General features: G+C 50.0%; 1 protein-coding gene across 2 annotated transcripts in view; it reads right to left on the reverse strand.

The window, feature by feature from the left end:
• The window catches only part of LOC138810503 (sodium/potassium/calcium exchanger 4), a 129,399-nt gene that overhangs the window by 53,264 nt on the left and 63,942 nt on the right, over positions 1 to 12,193 (reverse strand). The window lies entirely within an intron of this gene.

Below are 12,193 nucleotides of genomic sequence, written 5' to 3' on the forward strand. Positions count from 1 at the left end.
ACCAACCAACCAACCCTAGTATGATAGATATATTTCACAGCCATTATGATGGCTACACTCCAAAAGATGGATAGTAATAAGTGTTAGCAAAGATACAGAGATGCTGGACCCTTGTACATGGCTTGTGGGAAAGTGAAAAGGGACAGTTTGGCAGTTCTTCAGAGAATACACCCAAGTTACCATCTGGCCCAGCAGTTTCATTCCTAAGTATATATACTTGGCACAGGAGACATGAATACTCAAAAAATATGGGCTGGCGCCAGTGGCTCACACCTGTAATCCTAGCTATTCAGGAGGCTGAGATCTGAGGGTCAGGATTCAAACCCATCCTGGGCAGAAAAGGCCCTGTGAGATGCTTATCTCCAATTAACCACTCAAAAAATGGAAGCAGCTCTGTGGCTCAGGTGATAGAGCACTAGCCTTGAGCACACAGAGGCTCAGGGACAGTGCCCCGGTCCTGAGTTCAAGCGCCAGGACTGGCGGAAAAAAAAACTGGATCCAAACGTGCAGGGTTCAAGTGCCATGCCAGCTCTCAGCAACATCCTCTCAGGATGCTCCAGGAAAGTTCCTTCGCACTGTCCCTGCCATTTGAGATGACCAATGGATACATATTTTTTGCTAGACTGGAAGCTTCTGGAAGGCAAAGATCAGATCCATCCTGCCCAGTCCAGCATCCCATCCTGTGTCTAGGCCACTCTCAGCAGATGGTCCTCAACAGACCTCACCAACCTACAGAATCAATGAGGTAATAGGTAAACTGTGGAATCACCTTATTACCTTATCCTAATCTATTACCTTACCTTCCCCCACCCTCAGCGACCAGGGGGCCAGTGTCCCACCCAGAATTTCCTTCTCTAGGCTCTCAACACAAAGGTCTTTCCATGGAGTTTTAAGATCAAATTCTCCCAACAAGGAGCAGAAAACAGCAGCTCCCGAAGCACCTAGAAAAGGATCCCACCTTGAGACAAGAAGTGATAGAGGAGAATTAAGACGCCCTCCCTTCTTCTCTTCCCTTGTTCCCTCCCTCTCTGCCACCCTCTTGGTAATCAAACTTCTGTAATAGAATCTCTGCTGCCGGTTGGTCCAAGGGCAGGAATCTGCCTCAAGGTCTGTCTGCTCAGAGAAGGACAATTATTTAGAGAGTCGACATTCCTGCGGCCAGGATCATGTCTATGGAAGGAACGAAGCCATCTGGGATGTTTTCAGTGCAGATCAATACCCATTTCTGCCATGAGAATTCCAGACCCTGGCAGGTTCTCTGAAACTCGTGTTTTGAGAGCTGGTGACTGAGAATTAGACTCAAGTCAGGCTGCCTTTCTTCATCTGGCCTCCTGAAGGGAGGCTCTGTCCTTGGTGAAACAGACTTCTCCATCATTCCCACCCTAGTCTGTACCTCAATGACTGCTGGAAGGGTACAGAGGATAGCTCAGAGAAGGAGGAGACCAGCTCAGGTTACCCAGCCATATGAACGAGAGCTGGACATGAAAACCCCATTGCAGCCATCCTACAGTCCAGCTCTCCCACTAGGTGCTTGTCTGGCCCAGTCCCTTGCCTTGTGCAAGGGGACGAGGCCGTCACACCACTGTGTGTGGCCTGCCGTGGCACGGGTAGCAAGAGCTGTGGCAGGCAGAGGTTGCTTGGTGTCTGGAACTGGTGTGGACTCTCCACCCTCCTGAAACTGAGTTAAGGAGAAGATGGACTTAGGTGTCAGGACGGGATTGTAAACCTACAGGTACCTCTGTCCCCTTGGCTCCAGAGCATGTCTGGCCTTGATGTAAGAAAGCAAGGGAGCAAACAGTACCAGCCTGATAAGGGAAGGAAGAGGGCAGAGATCACCAAGAGCGACAGACAGCACAAGCCTCATGGGAGCCTGCCCATAGGAGCAGTGTTAACCCAGGTCTCCCAGGAAGCCTCTTTCTCCTCCCGTGGCTTGCTGGAGTCAGGAGTCCTAAGCCACATTCAAGGTCATGATGCTTGCCTGTCTGAGAGGCCTGGGCCAAGTTCAAGGTCATGGTGCTTGCCTGAGAGTCCTGAGCCTGCTCTCACTGCTCAAATCCCTGCCACGGATGGTGAGATTGGGGGGGGGGGGCGGTGATCAGCAGGGCACACACGGCATTTGAGGTCATGCCTAAGCCTTTAAGCTGCAGAAATCCGGGGGTGGTGGGTGTAGGGAGAAGAGATTTATTTGCAGGTGAGCAGAGCTCAGGGAAGCAGGGATGATCCGAGCATCCTCCACAGCCCAGGAATGGAGAGGCAGGGACAGGGGACAGGAGGGAAGGGTGCCATTCCCCACCCCCTTTCAGACCCTTGCCTTCAAACCTCAGTGCTCAGAGGCGTCTCTCCATCACTAGTGGACATGCCCTGGACATACCCATTCCATAGACCTGGACTGCAGGCAGGGCCCAGGGGCACAGAGGAGGGGAGGTCTCCAGCCAGTTGGTTTTTGTGCATTGGAGGGGAGGCAGATTCTAGGGTCCTGGGGCCAAAAAGCATTTCCCCTAGCATCTTATAAATTGCTTGGGTCCCCAAGGCATACTTCATAAAGATGCACAGAGTATGGCTTTGAATCAGTGTTGTTCCTTTGAGGCCCAAAACACATGAACTTATTCAACCAGTAATTCCAGACCCTCTGCAAATGGCTAAATGAGTTCCTGTGAACCCCCAGCCTCCCTCCAAGAGCCTGTGGGCTGGGTCTTGCAGGTTGATTCGCCTCTCAGGATTCCTGAAAATGAAGGAATCAGTATGCATTTCTTGAGTATTTACTATGCACCAGGCTGTAGACAAGGGTCTCATAGATGTATTAGCCATTCACCCACCCACGCATGTACCCATCCACCTCCCTCAACCAGTTATCCATTTGTCCACCTGCCTGTCCCTCCATTCACCCACCCACCCTTCTTACATACAGTAAAATCCATTCATGGTATTCTGTAGTGTTCATCCGGCCTGGTGTGGGTGGACAGGGAAACAAATGATCCAGAGGCAGTAAGAGGGCTGCCATGCTGGTGAGGAGTAGACCAAGCTGTGGTTACTGACTTGGGGCAGATGAAGAATATGCAGCAAAGAAGCAGGCTGCATTTTCCTAGAAGCTTTAAGAGCTATGGCCCTGAAAGGGATGTGCAATTCTATCAATTCTAGCCAGAAGGGCCTTTTGAGCTCAGTATCTTCCCTTAACAAAATGCTTAGAGAGTTAGCCAGGTCATATTCCTACCTTCTAGAAATATTCTTGCTTGGCTTTTTAAAACTCCTTTCTGCAACAGTGAGTCCCCATCCTCTGGAACCTGAGGATGCCGGTATTCATGAGACTTTGTCTCTAGGCCTCTTTTCCCTCTACTTCCTGTCCCTGGCTTTGACTTACTGATCTCTGCAGACATCTCCCAAATTACAATCTTTTCCTGAGATCCAGACCTAACATGTCCAATATCCAACTGGAACCATTTGCTGGCCCTCCTCAGTGAGTGGCCCATTGTCTACCATAGTGTACAGGAAGGAAATTATGGCAATGACCTTGAACAGTCCATCTGGCACTCTGAACAGTCCAGCAGGCACTCAGCATCTATTTCCATTTCTTCCATGAATCTTTCTGCTGGGACACCAGATCCAGGTGTCAAGGCTGGACACTGCATGGTCCCACATCCCAGCCCTACATACTTTTCTGATGTGCCTTGACTTTCTTGCAGCTATAGTTCTGATTATTAAGCAAGTATCATTAACCATGGTGACTGTAGGAAGGAGGCTGAGTATTCTTGCTGTCATTTCCACTGACCACCAAGGCTACAGAGGTGCACTGGGAGACCGCTCTTCTTGATTTGAGCACTGGATGTTTCTGGTTATTTCATTTCTATTAGCCCCATTTGGGCTGCTATAATAGGCTCACCTGGATAACTTGTAAACAATAGAAACTTATCTCTTTCAATTCTGTGGAGAGATCAAAGATGAAGGCCTTACTCTGGTCATAAAAGATACCTTCCCTCTGTATCTACACATGGTGATGGGGACCATGCAGATCACTGGAGCCTCTTTTTGTTGTTGTTGTTGTTGGTCATGGGTCTTGAACTCAGGGCTTGGGCACTGTCCTTGAGCTTTTTTCCCCCAAGGTTAGTGCTCTATCACTTTGATCCACAGCTCCATTTCCTGTTTTCTGGTGGTAAATTGGAGATAAGAGTCTCACAAACTTTACTGTCCAGACTGTCTTCAAACTGTGATCCTCAGATCTCAGCCTCCAGAGTAGCTAGGATAACAGGTGTGAGCCATCAGTACCCATTATAAAAGTACCGATTCCAGAGACAAAGGCCAAGTCCTTATGACACAAGCACTTCCCATAGTTCCTCCCCCTTAAACCCTTCCCTGCAATTTCATAAGCACCTAGTTCCCTGGATTAAGTTCCTGTCATATGAAAAACCTAGAATGGCTTCTTTGTCACACACTGAACACTGATTGATACACCTGCCTCCCTAGCCTCCTTGGGGGCCTGGCATTTCACTTCCGAAGCTGTTCTGGGATCCACCCACCTACCCACAACTACCACTCCTAGCAGCATCCTGGCTACTCCACTGACCTCTGAATCTGCCCCTGCCCCAAGTCCATGCAGTCTGCTCCTTTCTACTTCTACCCAGCAGGCAGCAGGTCTTCCTTGCCCAAGCCTCTGAGACCTCACCCCCCACCCTCAACCCCAAGATCTGATCCTGTCACCTTTCTGGCCTTTCTCAGCCCATAGTGCTCTCTGCTCCAGCCACACTGGCCAGGCCTGAGCTGCCAAGTCTCAGCGTAGCCTGGCGCTAAGCCCGCGTTCAGGAAACACCTGGCGAGTGGATGAGCATTTGGCTTTCTACCTTCTTTGGATGCAGACCTGAGAGTGACTGACAGGTGCTCTACCCAGAAGGCCTGGGGGCTCAGCCAGCCTGATGCTGTGTCCTTGGTACCAGCTCTTCCCAAGCAGCTTTCCAGCTGCTGCCCACAGAGGATCCACCAACTGACAGCTGTTGACAGTGCTGTGCTTTCTGTGGACACTGATCTCCCCTAAACCTTTCAATTAGTCCATTCACTTTAGGGAATGTGAACTGCAAAGTGAATTATTATTATTTTATTTAAGGAGAAATTGCCCATAAACATGTCATTCCACTTTCTATGCAAGGTTAAAAATAACCTTGCATTCTAAGCCCTGCCTTTCATTCCAAAAAGGAGACTGCAGGCTGGGGAGTCATTTAAATAGCATCGGATTTCGATCATTGCGACTTACATAAGGTATGTGTTTTAGAAACCACCCAAGCGCCAGGAAAGAAAAAAATCAGATTTTCCTTGAATTCTTTGGTTTAAAATAACTTTGTTAAGAATCTTATACCTTTCATGAGCAACAGTTGGCATGTCATGGTTTCATTCCATTACCCTCCTGTCCCAAATAAGAGTAAATATAATTAAATCATTGGTTTAACGGGCACAAAAAGGAGTCTAACTCCCAGCTTTCTCTCAGTTAAAGAGATTATGCACTGAAATGAAGAAGAAGAAGAAGAAGAAGAAGAAGAAGAAGAAGAAGAAGAAGAAGGAGGAGGAGGAGGAGGAGGAGGAGGAGGAGGAGGAGGAGGAGGAGGAGGAGGAGGAGGAGGAGGAGGAGGAGGAGGAGGAGGAGGGGGGGGGGAGGAGGAGGAGGAGGAGGAGGAGGAGGAGGAGGAGGAGGAGGAGGAGGAGGAGGAGGAGGAGGAGGAGGAGGAGGAGGAGGAGGAGGAGGAGGAAGAAGAAGAAGAAGAAGAAGAAGAAGAAGAAGAAGAAGAAGAAGAAGAAGAAGAAGAAGAAGAAGAAGAAGAAGAAGAAGAAGAAGACTGGAAACCGCTGCAATAGAACTGGTTTTCACAGGAGCTGTAGTCATGGAATTTTACAGCTGGATGAAACTCCTCCCCTCCCCCAACTGTTGTTCTCCACCGGGAGGGAGAACAGGCTCATCAGCCTGACAGGGCCATCCCAGCAGTCACCATTGCCTGCCTGATGCTGTTTAACACCCTTCCCCTCACCCCACTGAGAACCCTATACTCCATCTCAAAGGGGAGAAGGCTAATATCCTACAAGGACAGCCACTTCACTCCATATCACAGCTACTCAGCCACAGGATGCCAGGACCACCTATGAACCATACTAAGCTCAGGCAGGACAGAAGAACTCTGACCCCCCCGGGCTCAGCAACAGCCAGCACAGGAAATCAGACCTCTACCACCATTGGCTGGCCCAGAATGGCAGGGCTCTGTCCACCAGGCGCAGCGCCCTCTGGCTTCCACTCCCCACTCAAGCCAACTGCTAGTGCTTGGATCTTGAGGTTAGAGGCATGTTCCTGAGGTGGCAGTGCAGAAGAAGTCTAAGAGATGATGTGGATTGGGGGTCCTTTGACTGTTGGGGACATGCTCTGGAAGGGGCTGGTGAGCCTTCAGCACCCCCCTCCACCCCGCCCCTGCCCCCAGCCACCTTTCACTTTCTGGCCACAAGGGGAGTAGTTTTGCACACCTGGCCACCATGTGCTGCATTCTCTGTTGGCTCCAAACTGTGAATTAGAACCCCTACAACTAGCCTTTCTTCTTGACAAGCCGAGGGCTGCAGGTATTTTGGTCTAGTGCCGGAAAGCTGACTAACAGCCCAACCAGAGAAAGTGGAAGCAGGCTCCTGCAGCGAGCTGCACGGTGACTCCTCCTCATTTGTTACTCGGGACACTTTACAGTGTGACCTCATTTGGAAATAAAGGATATTAACTTTATATAACAAATCAATACAGGCTGGACATTGTAAACTGTAGAAATGGATTTTTTTGGTTGTTTTTGTCTTGCAGTTTCAGATGCTGGAAGGCCAAAGCATGTCAGGGTTGGACTCTGGAGAGACTGGCCTTCCTCTCTTGGCAGGCCGCCTCCTCAGTGCTCCCACTGCAGCGTCTTCTCTGTCTGCTGTCTCTTCCTCCTCCTGCAGGAGCAGCAGTGGTCTTAGATGAGGGCCCCATCCTGATGACCACATTGACCCCTAACTGCCTCCCTGCAGGTCGGCTCCAGTGGGAGGGCATAAGGGCTTCAAGAATGAACTTGGCTGGAGACACAGTTCCGTCGATAATGTAACAGACCACCGGGGCTTTGCAGATGACTAAACCGCATTTCAGTAACTCAACTAACATCACTAAACTGTCATTTCAGTAACGAAACTGAAATGACATTATACTAGATTTAGGTGTTTTTTATAAGAAGACAGGACACAAAGACACATAGAACAGGCCATGGAGGCCAGAGGAAGAGGTTAAGTGATACAGACACAAGCCAAACCAGCAGCTAAGAGAGAGGCAGAGGAGAGACTGACTCCTCAGAGCCTGCGGGCGAACTGAATCCGTCCATTCCCAAGACCTCCGCTTCAGACCTTAAGACTCCTGAACTGGGGGGAAATACATGCTTGTTGTTTTAAGCCACCTTGCTTGTGGCTTTGCTTGGGCAGTGCTGGGAAACAAACACTCCCCAAGCCGATGTCACAAAATGCTCTGCTTCCTGTCTTCCCAGGCCAGCCACCTCCCATCAGGGCCTACCCGAGTCCCCTTTATCCACTAAAAGCTTCCTCTCCCCTCCCCTGACTATGAGTATCTGTGCAGTCAGGTGATGGTGGCCAATTCCCGTGCTGTAGCAAACTCTGTAAAAATGAAAACATCCCCTGCCTTTGTGTTCATTGGTGTGCTGTGTGCTTATTTCCATAATTAGCAAGAATCTTACACCGTGGGGGCAGGTTTTCTGTGTTCACAAAGGGCCGTGGTGACCGTCTGAGCCTCTCTGCAGAGGGCATCCAGCAGGCCTGAGACAAGATGTGCTCGCTGCATCTGAAGTCATGAATTGGGAGCCAAGATCCCACCCACTACACCGCTTGATGGACAGTCAAGTGCGAATGAGGGTTGGATGGCCCCAATGTCAGTCTGTGTGGGCATGACCAATGACTTCACTTTTCTGAGCCCTAGTCACCCATCATAAACAGGCATTGATAATAGTTCCCAGGCTGGTGATGAGGAGGAGATGAAATACTACGTAAAATGTGCCACCATTTCAGCCTTCTGACACTATAATGGAACACCTGAGGGAATCGACTTACGGAAGAGGACAGGTTTGGCTCACAGTTCCAGTTCATGATCGGGTGGCCCTGTGGCTTGGAGGCCTGCGGAGAGGTTGTACAACTGGGTGTAATGGAGGAAAACTCTACCCTGACACCTGACTCACTCCACCCCGTCATGATGAAGGCCTTCCTTCTCTCCCTTGCCCATTCGGTTTATGGAGATACCATAGATATGTAGATACCATCAAGGCCACACATACCTTCTCAGAAAACTCTGCCCAAACTGAGCTTCTAGGGGTGACTTGGGGAGACTGGATCTAACTGGCACCATGTTGGCCACATGGAGGATGATAGGAAACTGGGTTTAACTGGCGCCATCTTGTCTTCATGGTGCAGGCAGGTGATGGGCGTGCCTGAATTCCTAGGGGCAGGGGCGGGGACTTGGATAATAGGTCACTGAACCTGCCAGTCTTGGGTCATGAACTCTCAAGCTCCCGGGACCTATCCCTTGACCTGGCCCTGTGTAGGTGCAGACCAGTTCAGGCACCACGATGCCCTTGCTGTTCCCATGTGTCCTGGCTCTCCTCCAGTCACCACGACGGAGTTAATCTGGTTTGTTGGTATTGTTTTTCTGTTCTTTCTTTCCTCTCCTGCTTTCCTGGTTCAGTTTTCTGACAATGTTAAGTGTATTCAAGGGGCTGCAGGTCTTCACGATGAGAGTTCACCTGCAGTCACTGGCTTTCCAATAAAGACTCCTGAATGGACCTCTCAAAATGTGGTCTCTCTGTTTCTGGTGACTGAGATACCTCATTACAGGGGCATGCAAGGAATCCTGGGACACTCTCCTTTTCTGTGCCCCTCGCTTCCAGAAAGTCTCACAAAGTCAATGTCAATCCCTGTCTTTCAACAGCTCCTGTCTGCAGAGATGAGCTATCCACGCACTGTGCACAGTGGCAGGTCCCTGTCCTGCTACTTTAATGAACGGCTTTGCCCCGGCACAGGAAATCCTGTACAACCCGTACACCAGGCCCGGGAGCGAAAGGTGCTCCTGGCTCGGATGCTTCCCTTCCCTTTGACAAGCACAGAGCACGTGGTACCAGCATTCTGCCAGGGAGAAGAGGTGACTGTAATGAGAAAGATCTCCAGAGGATGGCATCTTGTCCCACTTGGCCCTGAGCCACAATGCCCTGATCCTCACCTTCTCTTACTTAGCTGGGATTATAGATGTGTGTCACTATGCTCAACGCACAAAACATTCTTACTTCCTCCCTTCCCCCAACTATTTAAAGGCATGGAAACCACTTTCACCTTTTGGGTCCCATTACAAACAGATGGTGAGTGGATCTGCCTGGACTGGAGTTAGCTGAGCCCTTGGTTTAGAAACACCATGCAGAGCAGAAGCTGCTGGAGTGACATGCGATGGGAGGGAGCCTGGTTTTAGTGGCTGCCTTGTGCACCCACTGAAGGACAAGGAAGAGCCCCGAACCCCACAACGGCTCCCCGTATGGGCTGCTCTGACACTCCTAGAGCTGGGAGCTTTCACATTAAAAAGGTATCTTTATAAAATGTTGTATCTCTAGGGCTGGGTGCAATGGCTCCTGTCTATAATCCTAACTACTTGGGAGACAGAGATTGGGAGTTTACAGTTCCAGGCCAGCCTAGGCGAAAAGTTCATGAGGCACCTCTCAACCAACAGAAGGCGAGCATTCGTGCACGCCTGTCATCTCATCCTAGCTATGTGACACAGGAGGCCGAAGGAGGCCCAGGATGGCTCGTGCAAAAGTATAAGACCCTATTGAAAAAATAACTGGAGAGCAAAGATGGAAGGCAAAGACCAAACAGAAGGAGGAAGGGGGGAGAGGCTGGGGGAGGGGGGCAAGAGGAAGGGGGGAGGGCAGAGAGGGAGGAGGGAGTCAGCTGCAAAGAAGATCCATCACCTTCACTCTGCAAACAAAGAAACTGAGGCTCACAAGAGTGATGTCACTTCCCGTGGCCATCCCCCCCCCCCCCAAGCAGCAGACCTGGCCCTGCCAGGGGCTTCTCCGCTATGGGCCTCTGGACCATCTGAGAGTTCTGGGGAAGTTTCCAGCATGGGTCCTGCCTGCTCTTCTAGAAGAATGGAGTTGACAAAGAAGCAGCAGGTCAGGTTGCTTCCTCACACAAACAAACCCAGAAGGCGCTATTTATCCACAACAAGCACAATAATAGATCCTAATCCCTGGGCAATTCAGCCACCTCCTTTTTATTCTTCCATCATGACTCATCCCCCTTGTGGATCACACACACACACACACACACACACACACACACACACACACACACACACACACACACACACACACACACACACACACACACACACACACACACACACACACACACACACACACACACACACACATCCTGGGACAGTTCAGTACTTCCACTTACTGTAAATCATTTCTGTCTCCATTCACATGAGAAACACACCTGGCCAAGAAATAGGGTGAAATAAAATGAAAATGCACCCCATTCCGAGGAACACGTGCACTCTGTGTATCGGTGCTGTGTATGTTCACCCCGCTGCTCCGTGCTAGATCTGCAGCTGCAGCTAGGATGTCCAGAGTTAACCCTGTTAAAAACACAAACAGCACTAAGCACCGGGGTGAACGTCCATAATCCTTGCTACTCAGGAGGCTGAGATCTAATGGTGGCCAGGGCAGGAAAGTCCTTGAGAGGGTGAGACTCTTATCTCCAATTAATCCCAACAAGCTGGAAGTGGAGCTGTGCTTCAAGTGGTAGAGCACTAGCCTTGAGCACAAAAAAATCTCAAGGACAGCACCCAGATCCTGAGTTCAAACTTCAGTACCAGCTACAAACAAACAAACAAAAAAACCCAAACAGCTCCTAAGAGCAGGTCTTCAATTTACCTGCCCCTTCTCTGCAGGGAATGTGACTTCTACCGACATTGACCTGGTCTACTCAGTTGTAATACTGCAGACATTTTTCATAATAGCTATGTTGAGGGGCACAGAGAGGTTAAGTAACTTGCCTGAAATCACACAGTAAAGTGGCCAAGTGTGGGTTTGCCACTGAATGAAGGACCTGGCAGCCTCACAATGAAGCTTGTTCAAATGTTTTTTTTGTTTTTTTTTAAACAGCTCAGAGCTGGATGTCAGTGGCTCACGCCTGTAATCTTAGCTACTCAGGAGGATGAGATCTGAGGACTGTGTTTCAAAGCCAGCCTGGGCAGCAAAGTCCAGGAGATTCTTTTCTCCAATGAACCACCAAAAAGCCAGAAACAGATCTATGGCTCAAGTGGTAGAGCGCTAGCCTTGAGCAAAAAAAACTCAAGGACAGCACCCAGGCCTGAGTTCAAGCCCCAGACTGGCACAAAAACAAACAAGCAAATATAAAACACAGTTCTCAGGAAAAAAAAGCTACCAGTCATTTGCATATGAGTATAAATTAGCTTCATTAACTTTTTACCTAATTCAGGACTGCAGCTTCCACAAAAGGAGTAAGGAAGCAGGGAGTGTCCAGTGGGGTTTGGGGCAGAATTTTAAAGCCTTTGAAAGATGTAGAAGGAAAAAGAAATGGATGATGAAAGATGCCTTCTTCCGAATTGGCCTTGAGGCCGGCCCTCACTGTAATCAGAAGATGGAGAATGCTCCTTTGCTACTTCTCCCCTCCAGCCAGCAGAGGGGCCGGGGCCCTGCGTCACGGGTCGGGGTCCCCCTGAGTGCTTGCTGTCACTCACCCACAAAGGAAGTGCAGGTTCGGGGATAGCCTGGAAGCCTGGGTGCAGGTTACAATCCCCGTCTGAGGACCCCGCCTGAGAAAGAGGGAGAGCTGGGACTCTCCATGGCTGTCACCAGCAGCACAGACGTGGACAAGGACAAGCTCACCCTGTGGATTAGTGAGCCCAAGTAGCGAGGGGCTGTCTCTGTCCTGGCTCCAATGGCTCGTTTAAAGACTACTGGCACACAGCTGGCCTGGCCCTGGCCACTGGGGTCAAGGGAACAAACCTTCCACCTTGCTTTGATGTAGGCCTACTTGTCCTGCAAACACCAACACCGTCTGGCTTTACCCTTGAGCCTTGAGATCAGAGCAAGCTGATAAATGTCCCCCGAAACAAAGCCAGAAAATGGGGTTGCGCTCA

This window comes from Dipodomys merriami, unplaced genomic scaffold, assembly GCF_024711535.1.
Source record: "Dipodomys merriami isolate MVZ:Mamm:240054 unplaced genomic scaffold, mDipMer1.0.p SCAF_50, whole genome shotgun sequence".
NCBI lineage: Eukaryota > Metazoa > Chordata > Mammalia > Rodentia > Heteromyidae > Dipodomys > Dipodomys merriami.